Raw genomic sequence first — 22,500 nt, 5'->3', positions numbered from 1 at the left:
CGTGCATAATGAATGGGGGTAGATTTTGTAGCTTTCAAAATTATAGTTAGCGTGGTAGATTGTTTTGATGCTTGTTGAAAGTAGTTAGAAAAAAGAGATTCCCCCAAAGCTTACCCTTAAAAAGAGATTAGGAAAATTTACAAAAACAAATGAACTTACAGCCATTTCTGTTAGAATTGATCTGGCTATTTTATTTTTATGGAACACTATTTTTCAGAGAGATGAGATGGGAGAGCCATGACCTTTAATAATTATAAAAGTTAATGACATATATCCTACTATACTAATGAACAAATTAGATTCATAAAGAAAATTTTTCTTTAAAGCCTCTTAACACTAAAATTAGAAGGCAGGTTAATTAAAAGTTTTTCTTGTGTGTTGGTGGTATTAATAAGGGTTATATCTTACTCCTAAGAATTCAAAATATGGTTACCATTTCCTTTAATAAAAAATGTAACTCTTGTGAAAGGTATATACCGTTATCTTCATTTGCCGTGCTCCAATTTATAGCTTCAATAAATAAGTGGAATTTAACATCATCCTATCTCATGAATAAAGTCTAGCCCTGCTTTGTAATAAAATTCATGTTAACTTTGATTCCAAGGACTACATGAATCTGCTTTATAACTATTAGGAGATAAAGGAAAACAGATGAGATAAATAGTTTAAAAACTTTGCTAAATGTAAGTGTGGTGAGATTGTGTGTGGTCTGAGGGACAGAGATCTGGGCTATAGGATGGGTGGTGGGAGAAGCAGTATTTCTTTGTACTCTTGACCCCTCCTGTGGTTTTGGAGCTGACAGGGAAGCCCATGTCTTCTTTTGATTTTGTTTTCCAATCTACAAAGTTGAGAAGACAACTTTTGTGCTAGACGACCATCCCACACATCCTGCAGGTACTTCGTAAATATTGGTTAATAACGCTATGAACATCAAGGTGGGTGAAGCACTTTCAACTCAGTTGCAGAGTCCATAGATGTGCCATTGGTATAAGTGCCAAGGCTGGTAATGAATACCCCCTTGAGAGAAACCCAAGTAGGAAAGTTTTGGAAATGGTTTGTTGGGTTTTAATTCCATCTTAATTTAGTAGAGGTACTCAAATTAGTCACTTGGTCTCCCTTTACTTGAGTCATTTCACTAATGGGATGGATTAGTAATAGTTATTCATGGCAATTTACAGCATACCCAAATATAACAAATCAGGTTCCAAATCGCTCACTCCATGAGTGTTTCTCTCCAAGATGAAAATAATAATAATGGCTAACATGTAAATCAGGCTGTATAATACTGTATCTTTTAATGAACTGTCTAATTTATTTCTTAAAACTACCTTATGAAATTTGGGCACTATTATTATTATTCCCTTTTCACAGATGAGGAAACTGAAGTGTAAATTAAGTGACTTGTCCCAACATCACACAAATGGTAGTAGAATGATCAGAGTTGACCCTAGGTAGTCAGGCTTCAGAGCCAAGATTCTGAACTACATTCTGTGCTGCCCCCAGTTTGAATCCCTTGATCCCAGTAATATGAAGTGACTCCTGTAAAGTGCTACAGAGAGGAAAAGAAATATTTTAAATGTTACTACATTTAATCATTTTCAGGACTCGAACATTGTAGAATGAGGCTAGTAATAATGCAAAATGCATCTGGAATGAGCAGACATAACTGAGTTCTCCTAGGTGATCGTAGTCTTTGGTGATGTGAAAAGATTTCCTTTTTTTGAGAGAGAGAGAAACAGCTCTTGATGTACACATAGTCAACAGTCCTAGGAAAACTTGTGGGAATTTGTATGTTTTGAGGGAGGATTAATGTCATGTCTCCTTTTCTTTGTACACTCCCTAAACATTTCCTGATGAAAGTCATTTGGGGGAAGGAGCACACTGAATGAATGGTAGAAGGATTTTAGGTCTGTTGTGCGACTAGATCCATTTTGATCTGCCTTCTCCAGAGTCCACAAATTATGCTTGAAGTTCTTGGGTAATTTTCAAACTTTCTTGTTTCCTTAGGTCTCACAAACAAGAACTTGCTTCACGATGTTTTATACCCTCAGTGCTAGCACAGTGCCTAACATATAGTAGAGCCTCAGTAAGGCTTTCTGGCAAGATGGCTGGATGGACACATGGATGGATGATAGGGATAAACTGGGGCATATCCAGATCTGCTTCAAGTCATGACTCATGTACCTGAGACTGGATTGGGACCAGACTGTTACTCAGCTTGTGGGCACAAGGGAATGAAGTATGAGATGTAAAAGGATTTACCTCAGTTCATCTCATACTTCATCATCTGATGGTTTTCAGTGTGAAACTGACATGCCTATAAGTCATTTTTTGCCACAAACCTTTCCCACTGTATCATGTTAGAGATTCTTTAATCACACTTAGGAACCATAATTGCTTTACTCCCTTGATTCAAAAGCTAAATTAAAGCAGATATATACATATATAATTAATATACATTATACATATGCAGAGAGAGAAATTAAGTAATAAAATTAAAAGGTCAAAATAAATGTGAATACCTAAATTAATGGGAATTGTCAAAGTTTGACTATTTTAAAATTTATTGTGGGAAACAATAAAAATTCAGAAGAACAATTGAAGCAGCATATCAAAGAAAAGAAAGGTATTTTAAAAAATCATTTAAAAATGCTTATTTACAAAAGTATAGACTTCTTTCCATCTTGGAACAGAAGCTTTGTTTTTCCACAAAATTTCATTAGAGAGCTCAGATAAGAGGTCTGAGAACCAAAGTTTATTTGGCATAATCAGTCAGTTGTAAAGGATGGTTTCCGAAATGAGGATGGTGACTAAGGGCTTGGGTTAGGAAATGCTGCAGATTTTGAGAGAGGGTATTAAGGTGGTTATTGTTTCAAGTTTTCCAGTGGGGGAAAACACAGAGAAAACTGCTGTACAAACATTTGATCAAAAATAAAATATATACAAGTTTTAGACAGTGGGAGCAATCTATTGTGAAATTTACGCATTTGTCCTTGACCCAAAGCAGGCATTAAAAACAAAACAAAAGAAGAAAAGAAAAAAATTCCAATCATCAAAAAATTTTTGGATGGATTTTCTTTTCCCTGGTCCTAAACACAGTAGCATATGTTCACTGTTCAAGGGTGTTCTATTTTTTGGTGTACAGGTGCCTTGTGTTATTTGAAATGCATTTGATTCTTGTGGCTGTTTTCTGGAGGTGATTTTCCTACCTTAGAAATAGCATGTTCCAAGTCAGCAATCGGTGGAAAGTGTTAACCTGGCCAACAGTAGACCTGCATTCTACATCATAGAGTCTGGCCCTCAGTTTCAACATCCCTCAAATGAAGGATTCATCCTGTAGCGCCTCTCACATTTTCCAAAGACTAGGAATTATTATAGGATAGGGTTCTTGTATTATTTTAATTTTTCTTTCCATTTTCAATTCAGTGGTTGCTGTGAATATTAAAATCAATTCTGAAACTTCCAAGGTTATCTAGCCAAAGTGGCTAGAGAGCTTTTGCTAAGCCCATGCCTGGAGTTTGATAAATGCTTATGCTATAGAGAGAGACAGAGAGACAGACAGACACACACCACCCACCCCCCACACACACAGTGAGGTTAGTCAGATAGATAATTAGTTAAATGGATGATGGATGGATGAATGAATATCCCATGGCAAATGTGTATTCTAAATGTGTAAATAGCTACAAAGAACCATGCATACACCAGACATAAGAAGACTATGTAGCATTATTACCTGTTTTAAATCATTGATAAATTACATGGTATATTAATGGTCAAGAGTTTTTGAAAACTATATTGCAGTTCCAAAGATGTCTAGATTACTACCAGGAAGCCACTGATATCAACAGGAATACGACTTCTTAGGTTGCTTTCAAGAGACAGTATTAAGGTGGTTATTGTTTCAAGTTTTCCAAGGGAGTAAAAACCAGAAAATTTTCCGGTAAAAATATTTGATCAAACACAACTAAATAGGGTCAAAAATATATGCAAGTTTGAGACAACAGAAACAAATCTATTGGAAAAATAGTTTTGTTCTTGGGTCCTACATGGCAGGTGCAAAGAGCAGAGGTCCCATTTGGGTGATATTTATATAACAGGCACTAATATAATATTTTTAGAAATCAGCTAAGGTCTGAAAACTACATTTGCTGCATTGAAATACTTTTTTCATTGTACCCGGACCTCTTCCTCATTTTCTATTATTTTTTGTAAGGTTTCATGAAAGATTGCTATTACATTTTCTATTTTAATTGAAGCTTTTAAACAAAAATTCAGGAAAAAGTTAACTAAAAACTAAACATCAGTTTTATCTAAAAAGTACGGTGTTATTTTATCTAATAAGTCAAATTAGTTCAACATGCTGTACCACCTGTAAAGTTTCCGTGATTCCTTCCCTTACCTGAGCAGCATGTAATTCATATTCACAGACTTTTGGAATTAGGAGGTACCTTGAAATAAACTAGCTCAATTCCTTTAATTTGCAAATGAAAAATATTCTGGCACAAGCAAATTAAATGACTTTTCCAAGGTTATATGCACCTAGCTCCCAACAGAGCCAAGCTGGACCTGGAGTTCGAACATGCAACGCTGTAGTCTTTTTACTGCATCAGTCAGTGAGAGCATCACTGTCTGAATTTAGTATTCAAGTGGTGCATTGGATTTTCACTTCGTATTAAAATTTTAATTGTGCACAGCATAAATCAACTTAAGTTTGTCCTAATTTCCTTTTGGCCACTAAACAGTTTTTATCATATTTTTTTGGAAGGGCATTTTTTTACCCACAGATTCTCCATAGACACTTTTCCTAACACCTGATAGTTTACCTTGATTCTATTCACTTGGCAATGCAAATGCATTTGTAATTACAGAGACAGGTCCACATTTAACCACTCGTGCACATCTAAAACTGGTTATATTTTCCACGCCCTCCAACTTTCCAGATCCTCAAAATAAATGCATTACATCAAACTGACAAAAAACTCCATAAATGCAAATTATTGTATTGGGAACGACATACACATCAATTCAAATCATTTAACCAAACAAATGGAAACAATTACTGAACAATGCTCTGTACTAATAACTGTACTTTTGTCATCAAAGTAGTGATGTGCTGCAAGTTCCCTGCCCCATTGCCTTGCTCCGTGGCTCCTTCAGAAGCTGGGTGGCCACACCCAGGCAGCAGCACTCAAGGTGCAGGGTTCTCTACCTCTCCAGGTGGAAGGTCCCCTTAGGAGATGGCCCAGGTACAGATGGCACCAGGTAATCTGGTCCACTCTCTTTCTTTTAGATAAGAACCAGCAAAGATTGTGCCTGATTTGGCTTCTTATTTGCAACTGCAGTGGCAAGTGAGGAAGGGAGATTTTTTCCAGTGTGTTCTTTAGAATACTAGTTCTATGAAATCAGCATCCTATAATCAAATAACTTTGGGAAACATGGCATATTGTATTCTGTTTTGAATATTCACACTGGAGGCAAAAGGCAAACACTTCACAAGCTTGAAGTGGGAATAGTTTAATATTCTTTAACCCGGTATTTCCCAAATAAATCCGTTTTCAAAATATGACCTATTCAGATTGTGGAGCACACTTGGAAACACAAATTAGACATTTTCCTCACTGACTGTATGTCCTGGAAAGAGGGTGGTTTGGGAAATGTGAATTTGATGTTCCCTTGGGGTCTCTGTCCCTACAAGCCTCTCATAAAATGAGCTCAGTACTGAGTGTAAGGATAATTTTGACTTTGAGATTTTTCACCTCATTCAATAATACTGTTCAGTAGCACCCAAGATGCTGTTTTTCTGAGCTGGTTGGATCACAAAAGAAGAGCGGCTCAGGGCAGGGAGTGATAAACCTCTGAAGTGGGAGATGGGGAAAATTTCACAGAAATGCTCCTTAAGCTGCATCTGGAGGGACGTATTGGCATTTTCCCGGTGGATAAGAGCACATGCACAGAGGCTTCCCTCAATGTAAGAGTTCAGGAAACTGGTTAAAAAAAAAAAGTGTCTTTGGAGTCTGAGGTGGAAACGGGCATGGCTGATGAAGCAAGTCAACCCGGGTCAGCTCGTGCATGAAGTTCTTTCACTGCTATGCTGAGAAGCTTGGCCTTCACCTTGTAGGGCAGTGATTCTTCAACCGGATGGTGCATCAGATTCACCAGGAATCTTTTCCAAACTCTGTACCCTATGCCCAAGAGATTCTGGTTCATCAGGTTATGGGTAGAGCTCAAGAACGTAAATTTTGGGAAAAGTACCCAGGTGATTCTAATGTACACTCTAAGTTGAAGAAATTTGGGGCATCAAGAAATGGCGTTAAGGAGAGGGATGTTGTAATTGGAATTTTGAAGACTTTGAGGAGGAAGGGTTGAGAGGAATGTTCCCAAAGGCAGGGAAACCATTTGGAGGCTGTTAACACCAATTTGAGCAAAAAACAACTAGGAAAACAAAAAGGCAGTGATGTGGGAAGCGGATAGGGGACCACAGGTCTGGTCCAGATCTGATCCATAGTATTTGGTGGCTGACCAAATGACAGGTGTAAAAAGGAGTGTCTGGGTCCTTGGCTTGATGATGCTGACAGCCAGGGCAGGAAACACTGAAGGGGATGCACCTGAGCTCCTGTTCATTCCTCGCTCTTCTTCTTCCACCTACAGCTTTGCTACCGTGTGGCACGTCTAGCTTGCCTCCACCTCATAGGGCTGTCATCTTCTTCCATAACTTTTCAACCATTAGACCTTCTGTGCAACTGAGCACCTCCTTGTTGAAAAGATACCAGAGAAGCCCTGATCTGTTGGGAGAGCTGTCCTAGGACCAAGAGGGCACTGGAGGAAACATTTTGAGCATGGGAGTAACCATGTGGGAAGACGTGCGTGAATGGCGGATCTTTGTAGGAGAACTCACAGAGCACCCTGTACTGTGAACCTAGTTGGGGCTGTGACCAGCCACTTCCCCACTCCATACTCAGTGAGGCTGAGGAAGCAGGGTTGGGTAAATGTGTAGAATAGTCACAAAATGCTTAATAAATAGGTACCCTCCGTCCTAAGTCAAAGGCTCCCAACCAAGCCTCAGCAGCAGAGAGGAGTTAAGCCATGAGTCTGGATGAAGAGAAAACTAATGAAGTGAGGAAGCTGAGATTCTGTTGAACAATCAAAGAATAGCTTTGGCAAGTGCCACGATGTGGGCTTTGACCCCACCTCTGCCCAAGGCTAAAAAGAATTAAGGGGCTCCTGGCGTGGGGCTTGGTGAACTTCCTGAGAAGCTCAGCTGTACAGTATAGCTGGGCCAGTGAAAAAGGTCCTGTGAGCTGTGATGTGAATGCAGGGTATTATGATGAGCTATAACAAGGAGCAGAAAAGGCCAGGTGGCACCAGGCTTGAGAGAGGCTCTCAATACATCCCATGAAAACAGGTGGTAAGTGGAGTCCAGACTTGGAGCTAGAAGACCTGGGTTCAAATCCAGACCCCACTATATACAGAGTATGTGATTTTGAGAACATTATTTGACATCTCTGGGCTTCAGTTTCCAACTTCAAAAATGAGAATAAAAATACCTTCTTTGGAACTAGCTAGTGGAGGTTAGATATAGAGTGTAATGTGGGCCCCCCCGCGCTGTCAGTATTCCCGCCTGATCAATGCCCAAGCCTTTTCGCAGTATCATAATTCAAGCATACACTGGTCTAGTGGTCTGTGGAGCAATCAATTCATGTGAGACAGTCTTGGGCAAAAATTGAAAAAGCCTGTACTCTGCAAGGTGAATTTGACAGGCGAGTGATTGATTAGAATCTTGTTTACAAGCTCTTGTTTATATTTCCTCAGCCTTATGTAATTTGTTTCGTTCAGGATTTAACGGAACTAGGGTTAGAAGGATAGGACTTAATGTACTGCAGAACTGACAGGATGCTTCTTAATACTGATTTTACTGGAACATAAGAGCAACTAGTCAAACTATGTTTCTAGATGAGGTGAGGGGAATGGGGTCCATTGGTGCCTCCAGAACCAAAGTCAAAATATGCTTAGCATCAGTATGCCAACCGACCCCCAAACACAACACAACACACACATGGCTGGGAGAGGTGGGAGAGACAGAGAGAGACAGAAAGAGAGAGAAGGAAAATTGTAATGAATAGTCTCATATTAGAGTCTCTGAGAAATCCAGTTGTTAAGAAACCTGTATATCAGTTAAACTTGTTTACGCTAAAGGAAGACTTGTTTTTCTCATGGACCTATTAAAATTTCTCTAGCAGTTTTTCTGTATAAATATACTGGAAAAGAGTACAAATAGATGAACTTTCAGAAGTGTGTATTTCTACCCATCCTGATTTCTCAGAAGTTCAGCAGAGAAGCAAAATATAAAATTCACCTTTCATATGATTGCCAGATTTTAATAAAAATCTAGTAAATATTTTATTTAAGACAGTCTCATTTATGTGATCATGGATGTCTTTCTGATTTTTAGATGCATTGGTCTGTGCAGTGGCCAGAATCCCATGGGGTGAAACTTCAAACCTAAAAGGGCCTGTGTAGTCACATGCGATTCACTGGTTGTTTCAGTGCATTCCTCTCCATGCATTCAAGGGTGCAAAAATATTTTTTGAGAGCCTTTGTGTCAGATGCTGTGGGGACACATTTAACAGATAAAATGAACACAATGTATGCCAACAAGAGGCTTTAATCACTCTCACGCGTATCAAATTATAAGCTGTCCTGAGTGACATTAGATAAAATAGATGATGATAGAGTATAATAGGGGAAGTTAATTTAGATTATGGGCTCAGGGAAGTTGACTCTGAGAAAATGACTTTTAAGCTGAGACTAGAGATGTGTAGAATTAATTTTGGTTTCCCATGAGCTTTAAAATTTTTTATTTTATACTGGAGTATAGTTGATTAACAATGTTGTGTTAATTTCAGGTGTACAGCAAAGAGATTCAGTTAGACATATACATGTATCTATTCTTTTTCAAATTCTTTTCCCTTTTAGGTTATTACAGAATATCTAGCAGAGTTCCCTGGGCTATACAGTAGGTCTTTGTTGGTTATCTATTTTGTATAAAGTAGTGTGTATATGTCAATCCCAAACTCCCAATTTATCCCTTCCCGCCACCTTTCCCCTTTGGTAACCATAAGTTTTTTTCCCAAGTCTGTGAGTCTGTTTCTGGTTTGTAAATAAGTTCATTTTTGTCATTTTTTAAAGATTCCGCATATAAGTGATAGCATGTGATATTTGTCTTTCTCTGTCTGCCTTACTTCACTTAGTATGATCATCTCCAGGTCCAACCATGTTACTGCAAATGGCATTATTTCATTCTTTTTAATGGTTAATATTCCATTGTATATATGTACCACATCTTCTTTATCCATTCATCTGTCGATGGACGTTTAGGTTGCTTCCATGTCTTGACTATTGTAAACAGCGCTGCAATGAACATTGGGGTGCAGGTATCCTTTTGAACCATGATTTTCTCCGGGTATGTGCCCGGGAATGGGATTGCAGGATCATATGATAGCTCTAGTTTTAGTTTTTTAAGGAACCTCCATACTGTTCTCCATAGTGGCTGTATCAATTTACATTCCCAGCAACAGTGCAAGAGGGTTCCCTTTTCTCCACACCCTCTCCAGCATTTATTATTTGTAGACTTTTTGATGATGGCCATTCTGACTGGTGTGATTTTTTTAAGTGTGTGAGGATAAGAGAAAACTATGTTAGGTACCCAGCCCAGTATTTGGTACAAAAGATTTCCGGGAGATTCAGATCCACTCTGTCTCCTCATCAATGAATATCAAGCCAGACTCTGGAGACCAGCTGGTGGGCTGCACGTGCTGCCATCAGTTCTGGATTTGGGGAGTAAGTCCCAGGTTATCTGTGGACCCACTTGGCTCCACAGCCTTTCTGATTAGCCTTCACTGAGCATATCCTCTGCGCGAATTTCTGCACAAATCTTCTTTACTCCACATTTCTCTGCAAAGATGAGCACCCTGTTTCTCCCTTCCCCTGCATTCCAGTTCATCCAGTTTGGCTGTGGTTCTCTGTCTCCTCTCCTTGAGAATACGTTCATCTCCTGGAACCCCAGCCCCACGGAACTTCCCTTGAGCCAAGACATTGCCATGTTCCCAATGAGGATTGTCAGCCTGTTGCCCCTCCACCCCCCAGACCACCTTAACCAGGTCATACCCTTCCAATGCAGTCCATAGTTGCATAGTTAAAATCAGAATGAGCTTTATCTGCCCCCTAGGCTTTGTGGTTCCTGCTACTGCATTGACCCCTGGGGGGATGGGACTAATGCTGCATGAGTTCACCAAGCCACAGCCCAGGCCTGCCTTTCCTCTCACCCACAGCCAGCCTTCCCTTGATGATCCTGCCTCGAACACAGCCCAAACCCTGTGCGTAACTGGTGAGATCTCAGAGTTGCTCTGCTCCCTGGGCGCAGCAGTACAGGACAACTCCCAAGGCAGAGGGGATGGTAGCAGTGCTTCTATTGGGATCAGACCACAGTGGGCTTGCCTGAGGAGCATGATACCATCCTCTGGAGTGGGCTTGAAGTGGTCTGGGTTTGAATTCATTGTCAGAGGATCCAAGAGTAATTATGAAGTAACCAGAGTTACTGTGGAGGCTGGGAGGTTTGGAGCTCCCTGAAGGTATTCCCCAATCTGCACTGCAGGACTGGAGTCCGCCTAACAGAGGAGAGAGGAACTAGAGGCTGGAGCAGGCCTTGCTGCCCAGAGTCATCAAAGGGCCGGGCACTGCAGCAGCAGAGAGAGCAGGCGCACTTCCAGAAGCATTGCTCCAGCACCTGTTCTCTCCTCGGGCGAGATGCACAGCTGGGTTTCAGAATATCGCCAGAGCAGCTGGCTTGTGACCATAGACCCTAGTGGGCCTTTCATGGATGAGGTGTTGGCAGATGTGTAAGAAGACAACTTAGATGCTGATCGGAGAGTGCTCTGATGTGGGTGTGAAAATGACAGGCTCCACCACAGAGAACAGGAAGACAGTTCTGCCTCTCTTTGTGGTTTCTGAGGTTTGCGGTTTTAAGGCTACTGGGACCACTTACAGGAAACGTTGTTCTTTTGTTTTTCTGTCTGAAACACCTGCAACAGTGAGGAGCCAAAAGGCAGGGGGTTCCAGGAAGAGCACACTTTGAGAAAGGATGCCTTTGCTGCTCTTACACGTGTTTCCTATTTCCAGATACAGCCATAGACACGCATATCAGATTCTACCCTTGCAGGTAAGGCACCTGGCTGTGTCATCAAAATGTAGCGTATTTCCATATATTTTATTCTGTTAAAAAAAAAAAAGCCTATGCTTTCAAGCCTGGATTGACTAAAGGAAGGTCCTTATTAACAGTTCCTTTATTGTTTAATGTGATCAGCTTGATTTCTGCATGGAAGACCCCACAAAGCCAGTGAAAACTGTGATCTGCAAAGTTAAGAATGCATAACAATGCTTATGCTATGTGGACTTTTAAATGATTTTATGCTCAGTTTCTGCTATATCTGTTTCTATTCAGTGACCTACCAAAAATATGGCAGAGCTCTTGCTATTGCATTAATACATTCTCTGTCACACCACCCCTTTCTTTCTGAGCAATCATAGTGGGCGATGAGAAAAATAGGACACGTTTGAGAGAAAATGGGTGGCTATACAAAAGACAAGTACATTTCTTTGGCTGTCAAAATTAGCTATGAAAATTAAGATTGAGAACATCTGTCTTAATTATGTATGTAGCACAGACTGTTCTGTTGTTTCACAGTCTCTCTCAGAAAAAAAAAAGAAAAGTTACCTGCTAGTCTCTCATGATCTTCTGCTAAGTCTAATTTTCTTTTGGCTATAAAATGCTACTATTGATATTAAATAATGTTCTTATGTGCAAATATGTAAAATTTTTGCAATTCCTTTTGCAGACCCTGTATTGTAAGATTGGAAAGGACAGACTAAATACAGTAATCATAAATTTTCAAAATAGATATGACTACCAAAGTGTGTTAGCTCGGTGTTTCATTAGGCATAGAAGCTTTATTTTTTGAGCCAGTTGTGAAAACCATACTAATGCAAACTGATATCAAGAAGGCTGCTGGGAATAGCAAAGGAAATGGAAGTGAACTAAGTAGAAAACAGATCCTGACCCACCAGGCAGTTGAAGGCTTGATATATTTACCATTCACTAAATGTCCTTAAGAGTACTAGACACCACAGAAAACTAACCCATAAACTGCTAGGGCCTGTGCACCTGCCACCTGCCACTGAGGCTGTTGACATATTAAACTACAACCCTCCTGTTTTTGTGTTTCCTTTATTTTCCTTTTTAAGAATGATTGTGGCCAAATTCCTATATTTACTGTCCCTTAGAATTAGATGTTTATTTTCCTCTTCTGTCAACATTCCTTCTCTCTCTCGCTCTCCCCTCTCCCTTGCCTTTCCCTGTCCGCTTGCTGTGAATTAAATCTATTTTCTCTGGTTGGGTATTTCTCAGGGGAAAACCTACCCAAGACATTATCTCTGTCTTTGAGAAACTTACAGTCAAATGTGGCTCAGTTCACTTTCTAGTCTTGCTGAATGTATTTTTCATTTTAACTTGATTTGAATATAATAATAATAAATTTAATAGAATAGAATAATTACCTCTTTTTTCCGTATCAAAAAAGAAAGATCTTATTGAAAGAGCGAATTAATTTAATGATTTATGTTTTAAATTGAGGTTAAGAAATAGATTGTTTAGTTTATTATAACAATATCTATTTAAAATACTTAAAAATATATGTAAATATATTTCATAGGTTAATAATAAATATCCCTTAGCTTATATTTGCATAACAATTTTATTTTTCAGCAAGTTATTAATTTATATATTATTTGTAGATCCTTTTGAATTTTCTATAGAGGAAATCTATGAATAATGTCACTTTTATTTCTTCCTTTCCAAATCGTATATTTTGTATTTTGTTTTCATCTTCACTGCTGTGGTCAGGACTTTGGTAAAACATTGAGCTGTAGTGATGGTAGTGGGTATCCTGCCTTTCTTGCAATCTGAAAGGGAAAGATTTAATTTTTACCGTAAATAACAATGATATGTGTTAATTACTTTTAGCAGATTAAGAGATTTGCTGGCTTGCTAGGATTTTTTAAATTATTAGACATTAAATTTTATCAAATGTTTTTCCTATATCTTTTGAGATGATCATATGAATTTTGCCTTTAATTTCCTAATTGGTGAATTATATTAATTGATTCTGTGATAGTAACCCACTTTGGAATTCATAGAATAAGCCCATCTTGGTCATAATGTTTTATCCTTAATATACATTGCTGGATTTAGTTTACTAATATTTTGTTTGGAATTTTTGCATATACATTTGTGAGTGAAATTGGCCGTATTTTTTTCTTTCTTGCAATTGCCTTGTCAAATTTTGGCATTAAGTTATTGGCCTCAAAGAGTAGATAATTTTTTTTATACTCTGGTATAATCTGTATAACACTGAAATGATTTTTTAGATATAGGAAGATTTTAATTATGGATAACATTTGTTAAATAGTTTTAGTTATGTTCAAGTTTTCTAGCTCTTGAATTAGTTTTAATAGATGATATTTTTAGACATAAGTCCATTTCATGTAAACTTCAATATAATTGACAAAATGTACGTATTGTCTTATTTTGTGGGAAATGCAGAAGCAGTAAAGATTTTTAAGCAGAAAAATGGCACAGTATTCAGAGATGTTATGCAAGATGAGCTGGATCAGGATTGAAAAACTGTAGCTGTTTACTGGCAAGAAATTTAAATGGCAGCTGTTAAAGTCATGTTTGAAATAGTCATACTCAGCTTCATCAACATCTCAACCGTTAACAAAATGATTGAATCTGTTGCTCATTTGTTAAATAATTAATTAATTAATTAATTAATTTTTATTTTTGGCCGTGTTGGGTCTTCGTTTCTGTGCGAGGGCTTTCTCTAGTTGCGGCAAGCAGGGGCCCCTCTTCATCGCGGTGCGCGGGCCTCTCACTATCGCGGCCTCTCTTGTTGCGGAGCACAGGCTCCAGATGCTTAGGCTCAGTAGTTGTGGCTCACGGGCCCAGTTGCTTTGCGGCATGTGGGATCTTCCCAGACCAGGGCTTGAACCCATGTCCCCTGCATTGGCAGGAGGATTCTTAACCACTGCACCACCAGGGAAGCCCCTGTTGTTCACTTTTAACTCTGTAAGATTTCCTATAAGATGGTTGTCTGTTGGTTTATTAAATGTCCAGTCATACTTTAAAGGAAAGTTCTGTGGGTAGTTCTATATTCCATTCTTATATGTCATACCAGTGTACCTATGGGCCTTTGTATATGGCTCTAACTCAAAGTTTCTCTGAGTTCATTGAACCCCTGGTGGGCCTCAAACATTCTCCACATGGACTGAGAACTCATCCAAAATGCCAAATTATTGTATTTGTTCTTAGGGTCAAATGACATTCATTCTTATGTACACATATAGGGTATTTACTACTACCCCACTGAGTGATTTATTGATTACTAAAATTTGGTATTTGTTAATAAATGTAACATTATACAGATTCTAGGGATACAAAATCAGTAGAATCCGAGGAGGTCCAGTTGTCACACCACAACTGGCAGCATTGTGTAGCTCCTATTGCGTACACACATAAAGAGTCAGAATCTTCACAGATTTCTGGATTAAGGGTTGTTAACAGTGTATCATTAGTGCCATTTTTAGGTGATTGTGTCTCTCAGTTGCAGCGATTTTTATGTAAACTATCATCAGTTTTGCTTCACTATAAATTCCATTTGCTGTGGATTATCTGGTTAACCTTATAGTATGTAGATTACACATATATATGTGTGTATATATATATATATAAACAGTTGTTTGGGAGCCACTAATTCCAATGGTCAGACCTTAAGGCACGTGTTGTAGTTTGAATATGAACAATTCGTACATTTAGTACTAAAGCAGATATTTACACAGTTGGATTAGTTGTGATGTTTCATTGTTATCACAGTCTTTCTTACACCTCCGTCTCCCTGTCTCCCACTGGAAAATGGAAATTGGTGGGGTAGGGTGGCTGTGGGGTTATTTACTTGTTGTAATTGGGCTGAGATAACAACCTTTTGTGGATTACTCATTAGAGGAGTAATCATTCTATGATAAAACATGAAGAAGTCATGAGTGAACATCCTGCATCGAAAATTCTTTTCTATTGTCTCTTAAGAAATACAGACTAAATGAACATTTCCTTGTTTCCTATTTCCAGAAGTGAGGCTTCTTCTGGAATTAACTTCTCTGCTAATGTATAATCTTTTGCTTTTGGCAGAGAAGGTGAGACTCTTGCAGCTTAGTATTTCTTTAAAAGAATGAATAGCCACATCAACACCACTGATGAGTTTGCTGTGATAGAAACAGTTCACAGAAGGGAGAGCACAGTGAAAGGGAAATAGAAACAAAAATGAAAATCGGAAGATCCCTGAGCTCTGGTGTTTGAAGGTCGGAAGTCAGCCTTCCCGCAGTGCTCTTCTACAGGGTCACCCACACGCATGTCCTCTTTATTCATCTGTGAATGTTGAATCCATCATTTCTCTATGGACGTTGGGGAAACTTGTTTTGAAAATTATGCAAGGAAAGTTCCTTTTCAAAGATCAATTCCTAGACTCAGAAATAATAAGAAAACATTGTCCTGATAATCACCATCATTTGCAGTGCATATTAGGATATATTTCTGCATGCCTATTTGAATGTGCTTGGATTTTTCTGGTTTAGAGAGAATTTGTAATTACTGAAATTAAATAATGCAGTTGCCAGAAGGATCTGTGGGGACTGTTCAGTTCTTTTTGACCTGTCTTATGCTGAAGGGACTCTCAGATGCGTTCAAAATACCAGCCTCTCATTCATTTTCCTGCTGCTTATCTGATTTCCACATCTATAAAGTAAGCTGGATCTTAGCATGGGGAGGGAACTTTGAAGTTCTTTTCTTGTATCTTAAACTGGAGTGCATGCTACTCTGAACCTAGAGGTAGAGATACCACCAACCAAGAGTTGAAAATCAGAATAAGTTTTGGACCCAAATAAACTACAGTACATCAAGGCATTAACTGTGATGGGTTTTCCCAGCATCTTTTTTTTTTTTTTAATCAAAATATATACTCTTCAATAAAAAACATAAAGGTCACTCATGGATTCTCTAAAATCTTGCTTGAGTAAAATTTTTAATACTATAAACACATCAGAGGCTGAAAAAAATCAGTTATTGTAAAAAATAAAGAGTACTTAGTAAATGCTGTGACCAAACCCCATTCATTGATCACATTGGTGGAAATGGTCATTCTTGAATCCAGATCTCATGTCTGTTGATTGCTTTGCTTCCCATTTTAACTATGAACTTGCTAACTACTAGCTGGGGCAAGTAACATAAACTCTCTTAACCTCAGGTTCCTTATTAGAAAACAGGATGAGTATAGTGAGGAAGACCACAGGCTCTGGAGTTCACCTGCAATTGTAGCCCAGTCTCCTGCCCCTCAATTGCAGCTGCTTAATCCGAGGAACATTGGCCTCTGTATGACTCAGTGTCCTCGTGTGTCAAACGTTGATCGCCATAAAACAGCCTCCTGTGAGTTTCAAATGGGACAGTGAATGCCAAGCACTTAACACAGTGCCTTCCACAAAGAAAGCATTCAATAAATATTCGTTATTAAAAACAACCTTGAAGAGGATTTGTGGAAATACATTGGGCATGCATTGGAAGCAAAAAGGCCATGTATAAAGACAGACCAAGGGAATCTTTTACCATTATGACTTTGAAAACCTACTTCCATTTGTAAGAATTCTCTAATTTTTTCCCCTGATTTATCTGTTTCATCAATAGTTGTTCCGCCTTTGATTCATCAGCCCACACTTTTTTAGTCTTTTCTTTTTCTGTATTTGGCATAAAAGGGGAAAAGAAAGATGTCAGAGAGTCATTGTGGCTGTATTTATATCAGCCCAACTTCCATGACTGGCATGTTCCCATCATTTCCCAATGGAGCTGCCAGATGATCAAAGACTTTACTGACCTTTCGCTGGGAATTAAGAGTACAGAAACAAGCATAGGTTAAGGATAGAGTCTTCTTTAAACTCTGTTGTAATATATCATCTGGAATTCTGCATAGAACAAAGTCATTCTGGATAGACCCAGAAACTGCCAACAGAGGACAATGACTTTGATATACCTGCAGATGTGGCAGTGTTTTTTTTTTTACTTTTTTCATCCGTCTGAGTTTAGCAGTTAATTATGCTCTGCAAGGCTCTTTATTAGAAGGTAGGGTGCATTTTCCAACAAATAATTTTACGACTAATGAAAAACTTGCTAGAAGTTGGAAGCTCACAAGTCTGCTTAACCCATCGCTTGTTAAAAGTATGCTGGTGAGGGTCTCACAGCTCTGCAGAAGCTGGTCACCCAGAATGCCAGAGGCGCCCTGCTGCATGGGATGGGTTCTTCCCTCCTTCGCTTCCATTTGGTAGCAGGCAGATTAGGTGCCCCTCCGGCTTCAGGAACCTGGAATAGATGTTCCAAAGAGACAGAGATGAGAGAGGGGAGAGGAGTGTGCCTGATGGCTCTAGAAACCAAGGAGCGAGAGAACGGGTCAAGCATAAGCAGAGAAGAGCCAGGGGCTGAGGACCCGTGGCCTGCAAAGCATACTTCTTGTTTCCAAACTAGCCCCTTGAAGGTCTCTTTTCTGTTCCAACAAAGATCCTAGGGTTGAGCTACATACTTCCTATTCCACTGCCCTCAATTTGTTGCTCTTGACTATGATGTCTGTACATCTTGGGTTCGCACAATAGAATAGTCTGTCTCTCAATTTCCCTTCTCCTTTGCCTTTTGAGAAAGTGTGAGGAATTTTAGTCCAAGTGATAAAAGAAAGCTGACTAGAAATAAAGTGTTCTTATTATGCTTAGCCTTCCCGCACCCCATGCCATGACTACTATCACCACCCTCCACATCTACTCTTTCTCACCTCTCCTCTCCTTTTCACTTCGACCTGCTGGAGACAAGTTTCCAATAATAAAACTTAGGGCAGACAATGGACTCAACTGAGATTTCTGCAACTTTTCAGAGGATAATCTTAACGCAGCTCTTTCATGCATATGGTGACAAGCATGTTTCTGAGCCCCTGGATCCCAGTGAAGATGGTGGCCCTAGACCCGAGGGCCTAAGATAGGAGCTGGAGATGTTGTTGAGTGGACCAGACTCAGGTCAAAGAACTATGCATTTTTTAAGAAAAGAGCATCAAAGAGACTAGAGCGTATTGCTCTCCTGATTCCCTGAAAACTTTGTTTGGAGTCATCCCTGGGGTGAAGTAAAAGGAGGAATAAATTGTCCCTGGTGGCAGGAAGCTTTGCAACAACAAGAGGCATGAGGAGAGAAGGGAACATTCCCACAATCTTCTCTACATGGAAGTCTTTTATCCCCACCCTTGCATTTATTTATATTTACATCTACGTTGCAGTAGTGTATTTTAAGTTTGCATAAGGCTTAATAGTTTCCAAAGTACTTTCCCAAGCAGTATTTCATTTGAACCTCATAATAGTTGTAAGGTGGGCAAAGGAGGTCTCAAGAGCCCTATTTTATTGAAGAAAAAAAAGGTCCAGAAAGATTGAGTTACAAAAGGTCATGTACAGAGTGTGCAGTACAGATCTGGGCCTGAAATTCAATTATTCATTCACTGTTTTCCCTTCACATTAGAATTCTTCCTCATAGTACTGATCTTGACTCATGGGATTAGCAAAAATACAGTAATATGAAAATACAGTAAATTTAAATGTTTTGCATTTCATGAAAATCTTTAAAAGTAAAATCTGAACAATGCAACAGATTATACTAAAGCAGGAATGTGTTTCCTTCAGTAATTCTTCTTTAACATTGTAATATTATATTAAATTCTATTGTTTTCTAAGAATCAACCATAAATAATTTATGTATTTGAATTATTCAGAAGAGATTTAACAGAATAAGAGGAAAAAGCTGAAGCTAATTCATTCTATTAGAATACAAACGGCAAACGAAAGGCTGTAAAAATTGCTGGGTTGAAAATGATTTCACTCTGAGCGCTGATTTATCTCGAGAAGCCTGGTTTTACTCTGTAATTTAAACAAACACAGTTAGTAGAAATCAAGTTACTCTTTTATTATAAACAAGCCTGTAGTCATTGGAATAAATCCCATGAAATAGAGTGGACAGTAAATGTTGTTCAGGGATGATTATCTAGTTTATTATAGTTGATTTACAATGTTGCATTAGTTTCAGGTGTACAGCAGAGTGATTCAGAGATAGACAGATATCTATATATATCTATACCTATCTATATATCTATATCTTTTTTGGATTATTTTCCCCTATAGGTTATTATGTAATATTGAGTATAGTTCCCTGTGCTATACAGTAGGTCCTTGTTGGTTATCTCTTTTATATATAGATATATATACTTTTATATATAGAAATGTGTGTATATGTTAATCCTAAACTCCTGATTTATCCCTCCTTGCTTTCCCCTTTGGTAACCATAAGTTTGTTTTCTATGTCTGTGGTTCTGTTTCTGTTTCGTAAATAAGTTCATTTGTATCTTTTTTTTTTTTAGATTCCACATATAAGTGATATCATATCATACTCGTCTTTCTCTGTCTGCCTTACTTCACTTAGTATGATAATCCCTAGGTCCATTCATGTTGCTGCAAATGGCATTATTTCACTCCTTTTTTATGGCTGAGTAATATTCCGTTGTCTGTATATATCACATATTCTTTATCCATTCACCTGTTGATGGACACTTAGGTTACTTCCATGTCTTGCCTATTGTAAATAGTGCTGCTATGAATGTTGGGGTGCATGTATCTTTTCAAATTAGAGTTTTCTCCGTATAAATGCCCCGGAGTGGGATTGTAGGGTCTATGATAGCTCTATTTTTAGTTTTTTAAGGAACCTCCATACTGTTCTCCATAGTGGCTGTACCAATTTACATTCCCACCAACAGTGTAGGAGAGTTCCTTTTTCTCCACACCCTCTCCAGCATTTATTATTTATAGACTTGTGGATGATGGCCATTCTGACTGGAGTGATCACCCCACTCACCATTAAGGAATAAATAGACTAAATGCTATGAAAAAAATTATACCCACAGTATGAATAAATCCTTGATAATTCACTTAAGTAGGAAAATTACATCCATTTTTGATATTTTAAAATGTTATTTTGATAACACACATTTTACCTAGATTATATACTTCAGAACCTTAGGTAAGAAACCCTGAAATATAGCTACAAAATCACTGGTGGTTTACCTACCATGATCTGATTTTCCCAAGCACCTTTTTCTTAAATATGTTTCTATCTGCACTTCTGTAAAATTTCATGTTAAAAAGACATGACTGCAATGAGAGAATTTGAAAATGCATTAAGGAGATTTTAAGTATAAGCATTCTTCAAGTGTATGTATTAAGAACTAATAATTCCCTTCAGCTGGAACATTGAATATGTGAAAACTCAAGTTAACAAAGAAATTAATATATTCACAATTTCATGTAATATTCCAAGTCATGTCTTCTGCACATTTTTTGATTGGTTTTTTTTTTGATATTGAGCTGTATGAGCTCTTTGAATATTTTAGATACTAATCCTTGTTGGTTCCATCGTTTGCAGATTATTTTCTTGCATTCTGTAGGCTGTCTTTTTGTTTTGTTTATGGTTTCCTTTGCTGCGCAAAAGCTTTTAAGTTTAATTAGATCCCGTTTGTTTGTTTTTTCTTTTATTTCCATTACTCTAGAAGATGGATCCAAAAGAATATTGCTGCGATTTATGTCAGAGAGTGTTCTGCCTATGTTTTCCTTTAAGAATTTTATACTATCCAGCCTTACACTTAGGTCTTTAATCCATTTTGAGTTTATTTTTGTATATCATGTTAGAGAATGTTCTAATTTCATTCTTTTATATGTAGCTGTCCAGTTTTCTCAGCACCACTTATTGAAGAGACTGTCTTTTCTCCACCACATTCTTGCCTCCTTTGTCATAGATAATTGACCGTAGGTGTGTGGGTTTATTACTGGACTCTCTATCCTGTTCCATTGATCTCTATTTCTGTTTTTGTGCCAGTACCATAGTGTCTTGATTACTGTTGCTTTGTAGTATAGTCTGAAGTCCAGGAGTCTGATTCCTCCAGCTCCATTCTTCACAAGGATCTCTTGTGTTTTCATACAAATTTTAAAGTTTTTTGTTCTAGTTCTGTGGAAAATGCCATTGGTACTTTGATAGGGATTGTAGATTGTGTTGGGTAATATGGTCATTTTAACAATATTGATACTTCTAATCCAAGTACAGGGTAGGGTATATCTTTCCATCTGCTTGTGTTGACTTCAGTTTCTTTCATCAGCATCTTACAGTCTTCAGAGTACAGGTCTTCTACCTCCTTAGGTAGGCTTATTCCTAGGTATTTTATTCTTTTTGTTGTGATTGTAAACGGGATTGTTTCCTTAATTTCTCTATCTTATATTTTCTTGTTAATGTATAGAAATGCAACAGGTTTCTATACATTAATTTTGCACCCTGCAACTTTACTGAATTCATTCATGAGCTCTAGTTTTCTGGTAGTGTCTTTAGGGTTTCAATGTATAGTATCATGTCATCTGAAAACAGTGACAGTTTTACTTCTTCCTTTCTGATTTAAATTCCTTTTATTTATTTTCTTCTCTGATTGCTATGGCTCGGACTTCCCAAACTGGGTTGAATAAAAGTGATGAGAGTGGTCATCGTTGTCTTGTTCCTGATCTGAGAGGGAATGCTTTCAGCTTTTCACCATTGAGTATGATGTTAGCTGTGGGTTTGTCATATATGGCTTTTATTATGTTGAGATATGTTCCCTCTGTGCCCACTTTCTGATGATTAAAGGAACGCTGGCCGAGAAATCCTGAGCTAGGCAATGGGTGGTCATCTCAGCAGGTGGGTAGACTCACTGTCACAGAATTGGGTGACTGCTGGGGATCTACCCTGCATATTTGGACTCATGTGCTAGGCTATAGTTGCTAAGTAACTGGGGATTCTACAGCATCTCAGTCTTTGAGAATCTGGAGTACTGAGAAGGTACTGGGATCCTCACGCCTGGGATGGGATTGGATAAGATGAGGGTACAAGGCATGCTTTGTCTGAAGCAATTAGCCCAGAGTCCAGTTCCTGTTACCATAGTTTAAAAAAAAGACAATGGAATGCTGATTTGATGTATGTTTATGTTTCTTAGAGCCGCTGTAGCACAAAATAAATGGTTTAAGCAATAGAAATTTATCATCTCACAGGTCAGAGACTTGGAAGTCTGAGATCAAGGTGTCAGCAGAGGCATACTCCTTCTCAAATCACTAGGGAAGGCTCTGTTTAGGCCTCTCTCCTAGATTCTGATAGTTCCTTGGCTTGTGTCAGCATAACTCCAACCTTCACATGGTGTTCTTGTGTGTGTCTCTGTGTCTGAATTCCCCCCTTTTTATAAGGACACTCCAGGAAATGTG

The 22,500-nt window shown here is 38.4% G+C and overlaps 1 protein-coding gene across 19 annotated transcripts in view; it reads left to right on the top strand.

The window, feature by feature from the left end:
- Positions 1 to 22,500, top strand: part of MCTP1 (multiple C2 and transmembrane domain containing 1) — a gene marked incomplete at its 3' end in the record, with an annotated part of 559,050 nt that overhangs the window by 199,152 nt on the left and 337,398 nt on the right. The gene's annotated exons all lie outside the window — the stretch shown is intronic.

The sequence above is a fragment of the Balaenoptera borealis genome (genome assembly GCF_965194805.1).
Source record: "Balaenoptera borealis genome assembly, chromosome: 2".
NCBI lineage: Eukaryota > Metazoa > Chordata > Mammalia > Artiodactyla > Balaenopteridae > Balaenoptera > Balaenoptera borealis.
This window is presented reverse-complemented; position numbering and strand designations above follow the sequence as displayed.